This window comes from Bufo gargarizans, chromosome 6, assembly GCF_014858855.1.
Source record: "Bufo gargarizans isolate SCDJY-AF-19 chromosome 6, ASM1485885v1, whole genome shotgun sequence".
In the NCBI taxonomy this organism is placed as follows: Eukaryota; Metazoa; Chordata; class Amphibia; order Anura; family Bufonidae; genus Bufo; species Bufo gargarizans.
In genome coordinates this window covers 195,649,945-195,662,444 of record NC_058085.1, presented here as the reverse complement: position 1 = coordinate 195,662,444, position 12,500 = coordinate 195,649,945, and the positions used below count along the sequence as shown (strand labels likewise).

General features: G+C 41.0%; 1 protein-coding gene across 1 annotated transcript in view; it reads left to right on the top strand.

Annotated features, from left to right (window-relative positions):
* The window catches only part of RET (ret proto-oncogene), a 93,984-nt gene that overhangs the window by 27,672 nt on the left and 53,812 nt on the right, over nt 1-12,500 (top strand). The window lies entirely within an intron of this gene.

Sequence of the window (12,500 nt, the reverse complement as noted above, 5' to 3'; positions counted from 1 at the left end):
CAAATTAGATTATGTAGAAATGAAAAGAATTCAGAACTGTCAATACTTTCACTAGGAAAGGGTGTCCCATTAAGATCACTTCATGAGCACAACCGTCAATCTTGAAAGAAGTGAGAAAAAAACAATGGTGAGGGTCCTGTTACAAAAGTTGATGCCAAGGCAATTATCGGGAAGGAACTGAACATTCCAAATAACTCGAAAAAACTGAAATCCAGCACCAATGTAGATCTTTTAGGTCCGGTTTTTATTTCACCAAAATAAAATGAACGCATCCAGTGGCACCTTCTCCCACTCGCACACAATTTACGCGTTTTGAACACTCCTGTTTTTAGTCATAATAAAATTTCCGCGCACCTTCACAGGATAGCTACGGGTGAGCTTGATATATTTTTTCTACTATTCCAGATAACTGACTGAACTTGAGCAGAGATAATAGCTGCCTTTGGTGACAAGCTACTGCTATTGTGATTGCTCAATCCCATACAGATCTACTGTCTGCCCGAAGCACATCTCTGTGTTTACACAGGGCAATGTGCTGATAGCAAACAACAATTTTATGTGGCACATAAAAGATGCAATTACTCAATGAATGATAGTTTGTTTGTTCATCATGTGAATGGCAGCACATTTACTCAGGCCAATTATCGGGAATGAGCATACAACTGCTCTCCCCCGATCCTTGGCCCCTGTAAAAGGGCCTTAGCAGCAAAAGACCTACAGAAATCTCTACAAACTCCAAAAACCTCTGTTTGTGTGTCTACTTTTAGAAAAACACTAAACAAGAATTGTGTTTATGGAAGCACACCATAAAGGACAACACTGCTGTCCAAAAGAAAACCCATTGTGACCCATCACAGGTTTGCTCAAGACCGGCAAAACCTCATTGCAACTGTAAAGCATGGTGGAGGGAGCATCATGGTTTTAGACTACAGTACTTTGCTGCCTCAGGGTCTGGATGGTTTGTGATCGATGAGGGAACAATGTATTCTAATGTATTCTATGGTGTATCCAAACATTTTACAGGAGAATCTAACAGCCGATTACATCAAATTGAAGAGATATTGGGTGATGCAACAAGACAGTTAACCAATGCATGCAAGTAAATCAACTTAAAGGGAATGGGGGCATCCTAAAACAGTTAATGTGAAAATGGCTTACTGTAGCTTAATGTACCATAATGTGCCTAAACCTCAATCAATTGCATTGAAACTTTGCACAACCTAAGTTCACAGCTTCCCAAACCTATCCTGGAAGTTTTGTGGATTTTGGCTACCAACAAGGAAAATTAGTGATATTAAGCTTGTTTTTTGGGGAGCTTAATGTGGCTTAACGTACATAAATCAACTTAGAGGTTAACCGATTCCCCCCAAACTTCTTATACTACAAGACTCTCTCTATGCCAACATATTCTGAAGATTTTGGGTCATTTGATAAAACATACCAAAAGTTATTCATATTAAACTATTTGATGCCATAGATAAGAATGTGCATACTTATAACCTTCACTACCTCCTCTGTAATGGATTTCTTATGTATTTTTCATTCCAGATTGTGTTTTTTATCATCTATAGGGACATACCGAAAGGTTATGGATACAGGCTGAAGTTTTCCTCCAAGATTATTATTATGTTTTGGTTTATATAGTTTAATAAATAATTGTCTTCTTGCAAACTGAGTTATTGCAATATGAAGGTAACGTTGGCCGAAAACAAGGAATATGAAGTCATGTCCCCAATGTCATATTTAAAAAAATAATGCATAAAATGTTGTATGTTTTTACTAAAAGCACTGATTTTTTTCAGGATTTATTTAAATAGATAAGAGTCTTATATTATGTGAAGTTTGGGGGAAATTGGTTAACATCTAAGTTGTTTTATGTACGTTAAGCCACATTAAGCTCATCAAAAACTCTTTCAAAATATGTTAAACATAAAAATGTGATTTAAAGGGAGTCTTTCACCTAAAATGACCATTATACACCACAAACATGATGATATCCATTACATTCCCCATATTATAATCTTACCTTTCATATTGCTGTCCGTCGCCTATTCGCTCTTAAAAACACTTTTATTCCATATGCTAATCAGGTTCTGAAGGTGCCCAGGGGCGGCGTTTATGCGGCCGGTGCCCAGGCTCCACGGCGCTGTTCAAATTAAACCCCTCCCCTTTCACCCCTCTGGCCCGCCCTCGGTTCTTCAGATACCATCCTCCAGTCAATGACAAATCCGGCGCCTGCGCACTCCATTACTCACTAGGGCAGAGGCAGCAGAGCGTTTAATGCGCATGCGCCGGCCCGTACATCCCGATATTTTGGCAGTTTACTTCCGCCGGCTAGATCGGGATGTACGGGCGCCGGATTTGTCATTGACTGGAGGATGGTATCTGAAGAACCGAGGGCGGGCCAGAGGGGTGAAAGGGGAGGGGTTTGATTTGAACAGCGCCGTGGAGCCTGGGCACCGGCCGCATAAACGCCGCCCCTGGGCACCTTCAGAACCTGATTAGCATATGGAATAAAAGTGTTTTTAAGAGCGAATAGGCGACGGACAGCAATATGAAAGGTAAGATTATAATATGGGGAATGTAATGGATATCATCATGTTTGTGGTGTATAATGGTCATTTTAGGTGAAAGACTCCCTTTAAACAATAGACCATTTTCTGATGACCCATTCCTGGGACATCCTAAAACATTTAATATATATATATATATATATATATATATATATATATACACTGAGCAAAAATATAAACGCAACACTTTTGGTTTTGCTCCCATTTTGCATGAGCTGAACTCAAAGATCTGAAACACACTACATACACAAAATACCTATTACTCTCAAATATTGTTCACAAATCTATCTAAATCTGTGTTAGTGAGCACTTCTTCTTTGCCGAGATAATCCATCCCACCTCACAGGTGTGGAATATCAAGGTGCTGATTAGACAGCATGAATATTGCACAGGTGTACTTTAGACTACCCACAATAAAAGGCTACTCTGAAATGTGCAGTTTTGCCTCAATGGGGGGGGGTGGGGGTCCGAAAACCAGTCAGTATCTGGTGTGGCCACCATTTGCCTCATGAATAGAGTTGATCAGGTGGCCTGTGGAATGTTGGTCCACTCCTCTTCAATAGCTGTGCGAAGTTTCAGAAAATTGTCAGGGACTGGAACACGCTGTCATATACGCCGATCCAGAGCATCCCAAACATGCTCAATGGGTGACATGTCCGGTGAGTATGCTGGCCATCTAAGAACTGGGATGTTTTCAGCTTCCAGGAATTGTGTACAGATCCTTGCAATATGGGGCCGTGCATTATCATGCTGCAACATGAGGTGATGGTCATGGATGAATGGCACAATAATGGGCCTTAGGAACCTGTCACGGTATCTCTGTGCATTAAAAATGCAATCAATAATATACACCTGTGTTTGTTGTCCATAACATACGCCTGCCCATACCATGACCCCACCGCCACCATGGGCCACTCGATCCACAACGTTGATGTCAGTAAACTGCTAACCCACACAACGCCACACGCGCTGTCTGCCATCTGCCCTGAACAGTGAAAACCGGGACTCATCCGTGAACAGAACGCCTCTCCAACCAGACGCCATCGAATGTGAGCATTTGCCCACTCAAGTCGGTACGACGACGAACTCCAGTCAGGTCCAGACCCCGATGAGGATGACGAGCATGCAGATGAGCTTCCCTGAGACGGTTTCTGACAGTTTGTGCAGAAATTCTTTGGTTATGCAAACCGATTGTTGCTGCAGCTGTCCGGGTGGCTGATCTCAGATGATCATGGAGGTGAACATGCTGGATGTGGTCCTGGGCTGGTGTGGTTACACGTGGTCTGCGGCTGTGAGGCCGGTTGGATGTACTGCCAAATTCTCTGAAACACTTTTGGAGACTGCTTATGGTAGAGAAATGAACATTCATTGAATGGGCAAAAGCTCTGGTAGACATTCCTGCAGTAAGCATGCCAATTGCACGCTCCCTCAAACGTTGCGACATCTGTGGCATTGTGCTATGTGATCAAACTGCACATTTCAGAGTGGTCTTTATTGTGTGCAATCTAAGGCACACCTGTGCAATATTCATGTTGTCTAATCAGCACCTTGATATTCCACACCTGTGAGGTGGGATGGATTATCTCGGCAAAGGAGAAGTGCTCACTAATACAGATTTAGACAGATTTGTGAACAATATTTGAGTAGTGGGTCTTTTGTATATGTAGAAAATGTTTCAGATTTTTTAGTTCAGCTCATACAAAATGGGAGCAAAACCGAAAGTGTTCCTTTTATATTTTTGGTCAATATATATATATATAGACAATGAAGATCCGCAGCACTCCTTTAAAAGATAAAATGCTCTCTTTATTCACACATATCAAGTAACGTTGTCACTTGATATGTGTGAATAAAGAGCACATTTTGCACATTTTATCTTTTAAAGGAGTGCTGCGGATCTTCATTGTCTGTTTTCCATCCCGATTCGAGGGATCACCGCGGGCACCCTATATCTATACCTTTAAAGCTACAAGGGAGTGCTGCCAGGCTTTTTCCATGGATATATATATATATATATATACTCTAAAATCCAGCAGTTTTTGTACTCCCCACTAAGCCTAATAATAGACGCCACTTCCTGTTCTATACAGATCACTTTACTGCAGTTACCTGCTTATCTGTCATTCTAATCCTGCCTGTAATGATATCACCTCTGTAAATAGTTAACATATGGTCCCCTATTCACAAAGCTTATCGATTCTTTCCTTGTACAATGACTCTCCCATAGAAGTCAATAGGGTCCCCTCCTGTCCATTGTGTCTATGGACCATAAGGCTGCTGTAAAGCAATTTTCTTAATGCTTTCTAAATGCTATTAAGAACAGCTCAGACAATATGGCCACCTCCATAATCATGTTCAGGAAATCGAATAAAAAAATTCTGTAATCAGAAAATAAAAATGGATTAGAAAAAAGGGACATGTTTTGCTAACTGGTAGGAAACAAAAAATTGTTAACACATTTCCTTCAAGACTGGTTTAAAAAGATTTGTGTTTTGGAATGGCCAAGTCAGAGTACGATCAAAATACTGTGGCATGAACTGAACAGGCCGTGAAGGCGCAAGGCATCCCAGAAATATTGATGAACTGAAACACATGGACCGCACAGAATCCGCATCCTATTGTTTTCAATGGAAAGCCATGATTTATGACAATGACACGTCCTTTCTTGGCATGGTCGCAGCCATAAATTGTGACCACTCATCCTCATACAGTGAAGGAGATCACTGCATGTAAATTCCTTCCCGACAATCAGCCTCTCGGACGGCAAGTGTAAATCCAGTTTAAGGGCTCATGCACACAAGCGTATGCATTTGGTGGTCCACAAAACACGAATCCGCAAAAAAATGGATGACATCCGTGTGACGTGTTGCATCTATTTTTATTTGTGGATTAATTGTAACAATGCCTATCCTTATCTGCAAAACTGACAAGAATAGGGCATGTTCTATTTTGTGGCGAAACGGACTTGCGGACATATGGATAAGGAACACACAAGGTGTAATTTCAGTTTTTTTGGCGGCCCCATTGAAATTAATTTTTCCGTATAAAAAAAAATACATTCGTGTGAGCCCTAAGTTCTGCTATGGGTTCATATGAGATCTGTGTACGCCCCTGAGAAAAGTACCTACATTTTCTCCTACTATTTAAAAATGTAATCACAGAAATACCAACAGTTACTACCAAAAATCCTACTTTTAATTTTGTCGAACTAAAGAGAGTATACAACAGAGCAAAGAAGCCAATAATTAGTGGAATAGAAACAATCTCTTTGATGGAACCACCAACAGATAATGTTCTTCAAAATTTCCAGTGTAAACAAGTAATAGGAACCTTCACAATATATCAGTCTGAGGCTCATGGAACATAATGGTCAGTACACAAAGTATCCTAATTGCTGTTCATATTGTCTGTATTAGCCATTGTGTTCATGAGACCATCAGTTATTGTGAAACCATTGGATTGTGCATCGGTATAACCTGCCTACCAAAAAATTCAGGTTTTAGAAGATTCAACTGAGCCTATAGAATTAGTTTCCTACCATAGATATGATCATTACCTCTGTCCAGCAAACACTATTTATTCCAACTTAAACATCCTTGCGTTGTCTTCTTCTGTTAAAGGAGTTGTCAATGATTAGCAAAAAAGAGAATCTCACTGTTAATTGGTTGTGTCTGACATTGCACACTGCCGCCATTCAGCTAAGGCTACTTTCACATTAGTGTTTGGGGCTCCGCTTGTGAGTTCCGTTTGAAGGCTCTCACAAGCGGCCCCGAACGTATCCGTACTGCCCCAATGCAGTCTGAGTGGATGCGGATCCGCTCAGAATGCATCAGTCTGGCACCGTCTGTCCTCCACTTCGCTCAGCAGGCGGACACCGTTCGGGTGTCCGCCTGGCCGTGTGGAGGCAAACGGATCCGTCCAGAGTTACAATGGAAGTCAATGGGGGCGGATCCGTTCGAAGGTGACAAACGGATCCGCCCCCCATTGACTTTCAATGTAAAGTCTGGACGGATCCGTCTGAATACAAATTGTACTTAGACTTTTTTAGTGAAATATAATGCAAATGGTTCCGTCTGAATGGATACCATCGTTTGCATTATAGGAGCGGATCCGTCTGTACAAATGCCAGATGGATCCGCTCCGAACGCAAGTGTGAAAATAGCCTAAATGAGGCAGACCTGCAATACCAGGCACAGTCTATGCTGTTTCCTGGAAAGAAACACGTCTTTAAAGGGAACACTGTATGACAGTATGTAATCTGTGTAACTGTATTACTACGCAGATTTTCCATTGAGGACTAAATGCTGACCCCTGCCTGCACTGGAATGACCGCTATATTGGCTGTCACAAAGGTTTTAGTAATGACTGTCACATGGCAGTTTTTAGAACCAATGAAATTCTATGGGGCTATTCACATGGCCATTTCTTTAATAGCCAGTGAATGGTGGCGGTCAAAAAATAGGACATGTCCTATTTTTGGCCATTTTGGAACTCAATGGGCCTGTTTTTAATGGCCACGAAAAAAGTATGCAAAACGGTCATTATAAATGGACAAAATGGATGCACACATGGATGCAGAATGGCCATGAAAAATGAACAGGCAGTCCGTTTTTTTATTGTTGTGTGAAAGGCTTAGCAGAATCTTAGCAATGGACAACAACTGAAGGATTACTTAAAGGCCAATGACTCCTAATACATACTAAAACAATATATTTTATTAGTGCATGACTGATGTAATAGTATGTTAGTAACGTCTTTTACTTTGATTTGAGTCCTCTCATCATCCTATGTTATATTTGCCTTGAAAAGGTTAATCTGCCCTGAAAAGGTTAATCTTCTTACTAATAATTAATATGCACTTATTGCCATCATTATTTGAAAAAAGACACAATTGATTACTGAAATATGAGGCTTGGTTGCAAATGGTGTAATAGAAATATCTTTCGGTAATATTGCCTGCATGTCATTAATTCCTGCTGCTAACGAATGCCCCGGTCTCCAGAAGAAAGTGAGAGGTATATAATTACATTAATAACATGCAGGTCATATTTTTGTTTTTTCGCTCATTTCCTCCTTCTTCCAGTAATGCACACTGCTAATTATGTGCAATGGCTTTTCTTCCACATCCCGGTAACACTATCCCTGGGCTCTAATTGCTGGGATTACTGAAGGACGTTATTGTTTGGAAAACAATGTGATCCCATTTATAGAAGGGCTAAAAGTGTGGAGCTGGTAGAGCACCCCCATCCAAATCCAAAAACACATTTTACATGGCTTCCACTCGGTGGTAGCAGTGCGGGAGATTACTGCGACAAGTTTAAGTCCACCATTCCTCCAACACCAATAACGCCTATGGTTTGTTTTGCACAGTCAAATAGGAGATTACAAGCCAAAATCCATACAAATATTGTGTACCAACCACATATAAGAGTATAAATAGCTCACATGTCTCATACCTTGACCTCATGCCATAACATCTTACCATACCCTTTTAAATATCATTGCATGTTAACTAGACATGGAGTCTCCAAAGGCATACTCCAAGTGCAACCATAAATGTGCAGACCTAGATGCAAGAGTGGATAATGGACGATGGTAGGAATGAACCAAGCAAATACTGACCCGCAATGGAGAGGGGATAATGGCACCAACCCGACGTGCGTTTCGCCTCGCTTCTTCATTTATGAATACACTAGGGCTAGTTTCATAGAAAGCCAGTGGGAGTGTGGAGGAACTCAAAAATGGAAAGAATGCAAAAACTCTGCAAGATCTCGCCCTTAATTGGATTTATACTCCAGACCCCAGAGCTAAAAATCCCCACTGCTAACCACTGAGCCACCATGCTACTACTGTTCAGTTAGGCTACTTTCACACTAGCGTTTTAATGGATCTGGCAGGGTCCAGCAAAAACGCTTTCATTACTGATAATACAACTATCTGCATCCGTTATGGACGGATCCGGTTGTACTAACTTTTACATTGCCAAAACGAATCCGTCATTAACTCCATTGAAAGTAAATGGAGGACGGATCTATTTTCTATTGTGGCAGATTGTGGCAGAGAAAACGGATTCGTCCTTATTGACTTGCACTGGGGGTAATGCCGGATCTGTTTTTACGTTGTTCCCAGGATGGAAAGCAAAATACAACATGTTGCGGTTTGCTCTCCAGTCTGGGGACAAAACTAAATGGACAGAATGCATTTTGGAGCATTCCGTTCTGTTCAGTTCAGTTTTGTCTACATTGACAATGAATGGGGACAAAACGGAAGCGTTTTTTCTGATATTGAGCCCCTATGACGGAACTCAACACCGGAAAACTTTAACGCTAGTGTGAAAGTACCCTTACCCCACCAGCATAAGTCCCCCGTTGCCATGAGGTACAATGGTGGTCTGCCTGTGGTGAAACTCTTTTCAGTCAATCAAGGACACTATATAAAATATCATAGGTTAAAGAGCATGATCACCAAGGAGAAACGTGACCTGTCAGTTTCCATTCAAACCATTCTCATCCATCAGATATATTAGGAGGATGATGCACGTTTCTCCAGTGATTAAAAAGCATGGTTTCTAGCTGTGTCAGGGGAAAAAACTTTGGTCAATGATATTGTATATGGAGCGCCCAGTGCAATGTTTTTGCCCCTCTACTCTCACTCTTCTAATGCACTATGTGTCAGTTTGTGCTGTAGCTTGGGAATTCTACTCTAGCACTCCAAAAATTAAAAGGGTTATCCTATGAATAATGGAAAAAATGTAAATCAGACATCACACAGTATACGACGCACTCTTTCTAACAAAGCTAGAACCAGCCCGGTACCTTACATGGATCTTCTCAGTCATTGCTCTGCTAGATTTATATCAAGCTGAGAGCTAAGGAGGCGTGTCCATGCTCTCCCTATCACAGCTCAGGAGGCATTCAAAAGATGAAACTGAGCATGTGCGGCCATCTCAGTGAGCAGGACGAAGAAATAAAAAAAGAACAAACAGCAGGTGGCGCTATGCAGATACATTTTATTGAATAACTCAGTGGCTATACAAAAAAATTTATTTAGCAAAATTACAAAAGAATTCTGATCCAGGTGCTGGTTTGAAAATTGTAGAAAATTGTATATTTTTCATGGTACATCCCCTTCAAGTGAATGTATCTGTTTTTTATATAGAATGTTAATATTCTTATAATTTTCTAAATTGTTTTATAATGGTGTATGTCACCATGACAAGGTTATAACCGTAACTTCATTATGGTTTTTAAATACTTCATATAAAATGTCTGCTTATGTCTATTGAAGAAACAATCCTGGCAGAACTGATACTTTTTATGCATGGTCGGAGGGGGCGGTACATGATACAATCATTCTTTGTCTAGTGTTATCTTTGACTCCTTAAGCCCTGCACCACTCTGAGTGATTGGGCATCAACATGGCAAATGAGGTTCAAATGTAAAGTTCTGCATTTTGGTAGTAATAATCTCTGTGCTTCATATGTCCTAGGTGATGTAACACTGGGAGAGTCACTTATAGAGAAGGATTTGGGTGTCCTTGTGGATGGTAGATTAAATTATAGTATACAATGTCAATCAGCTGCTTCTAAGGCCACCAGGATATTGTCATGCATGAAACAAGGCATGGACTCGTGGGGCAGGGATGTAATATTACCACTTTAAAAAGTGCAGTGACCAGGAACGGGTTCACTGACGCCACTTTTGGGGAATTGCCGGGTCAGGTCGCTAGTATATCCTGTATTTGTTTGTGATGCCAATTGCAGAGTACGCAGGGTACTATCCCAGGGCCCTTCCAAGGTGTTATAACACATGTCCCAGATAAGGAATGCCAGAGTAGTGTAATGCCCTATAATGTCTCTATAGCTTGATGGTAGTTGTGTCACCGTGTCTCCTACCTGGGTACGGCCGGACTCCTGGCTCACTTGCAATAAATTTGAGAGTAGTTATAGTAGGAGTAATAGAGGGATTTTGCTGAAGAAATGATGTCCAGACCTTTAGATGAAGTTCAAACGTTGCTTTACTTGAAATAACTTGCATCCAAGCGGTATACAGCTTTGGTCTTTTGGTCCCAGCAGGTTTTGGCAATAATTGGCAGGAATGAGTACTTCTGCTTTAAATGTGGAGCTTGCGGGATAAAACATCTGCTTGGTAACTCTGTAATTGTGGCAAGATTAGCTTCTGCACTTATCTGGTACCTTCTGCTTTGTGGGGACAGACTAGCTGAGGGGGAATTGGCTTCTCCTAGGTACTGGAATTATCTCACAGATGGGTTCTCAGGGGATGCTTTCTTCCTGGAACTCTGGAGGTTGTCTGTAGTTTCTGCTTTTCTCATCAAGCAGAGCTGAAGGTGCTCAAACTAGGTATATGGCCAAGTCTCAGCCGAGACTAGGTCCTTGCTGTCTTCCCTATGCAGGGGGTCTCCTGGACACTATCACACAGCCTTCGACAACAGGGGTGGCTGGTACTCACTGACTCTAACTTCCTTCTTCACCCAGGCTGTAGGATGTGGTACCAGCCCACTTCACACACAGGGGGAGCTAAATTGGAATAATCCATTCCAGCTCAGATGCACTAAACACTAAACTGTACTTGTACCTGCCAATGTGTTGCTGCCACCTACTGGTAACCAGGCAAATTACATGAACAATTACATTTAACATAGTTTTGTATGCACATTTGTGGAAGACATGAGCAAAATCGCATCAGATGACACTATAAAGGCTCTTAGGAGATAGTAGCGGGGTAGAGGCGCGTAGTAACACAACTCTGGGGTGTTGCAAAAGCTTTGGTGTGGCCTCATCTGGAATACGCAGTCCAGTTCTGGGCACCAGTACATAGAAAGGACGCACTACAGCTTGAATAAGTACAGAGAAGAGCGACTAAACTGATAAGGGGCATGGAGGGTCTTAGTTATGAAGAAAGATTAAAAGAATTGAATTTATTTAGTCTTGAGAAGAGACGTCTAAGGGGGACATGATTAACCTATAAAAATATATAAATGGGCCATACAAAAAATAGAGTGAAAAGCTGTTCCATGTAAAATGCGCATAAAAATCAAGGGGGCGCTGCCTCTGATTGGAGAGGAAAAAGTGAATCTGTGGAATAGACTTCCTCAGGACGTGGGGACAGTTTCAAAAAGGGTTTAGATTAATTCTTAAAAGTAAAAAACATTAATGCTTATGAAAACGTGTAGAAATCTGAGTCTTAATTCCTTCTGGGATTCGCATCCCTACCTATCTATTGGTTGAACTTGATGGACTTATGTCTTTTTTCAACCGTATTAACTATGTAACTGTGTAACTATATAACTATGTAACTATGTCTCACAAAATGCATCAGTTCTTTCATGAGTATTGCTTAAAGTGTATACAAGCAACATATTTTTATTTAAAAGAGGTTTTGCCACAAAAAAATATCCTACATTTTTCAAACCAGCACCTAAATCTGAATACTTTTGTTATAGACATTGAGCTATTCAATAAAACCTATCTGCAGAGCGCCACCAGCAGTTTATTTTTTTCCATATTTATGTCCACTTCATTGAGCTGGTCGCACACACTCTGTTTAAATCTTCAACGGTCATTGTCTGTTAGAAGCTGTGACAGTAACATGGAAAAAGCTACAGCAGAAAGGACATGCCCCCTGAGAATGGACACCCCCTAAGCTACCAGAATGAAAACTGCCATCAGACCAATTGGAGCCGAGAATGTGGAGATCTCTGGGTCCAAGTGAGGTACAGGGCTGGGATTGTCATGTACTATATGATGTCTGGTTTTCATTTTTTACATCAGTCATGGGATAACCCCTTTAATACTTATATTGTTTAGCAACTTATTCTGAGTTGAAATGTTTATCCTTTAACCTCACACATGCTGTTCTCATAGCACTGTATATACAGTCATTGAGGCACAAGAGACTATGTATGTAG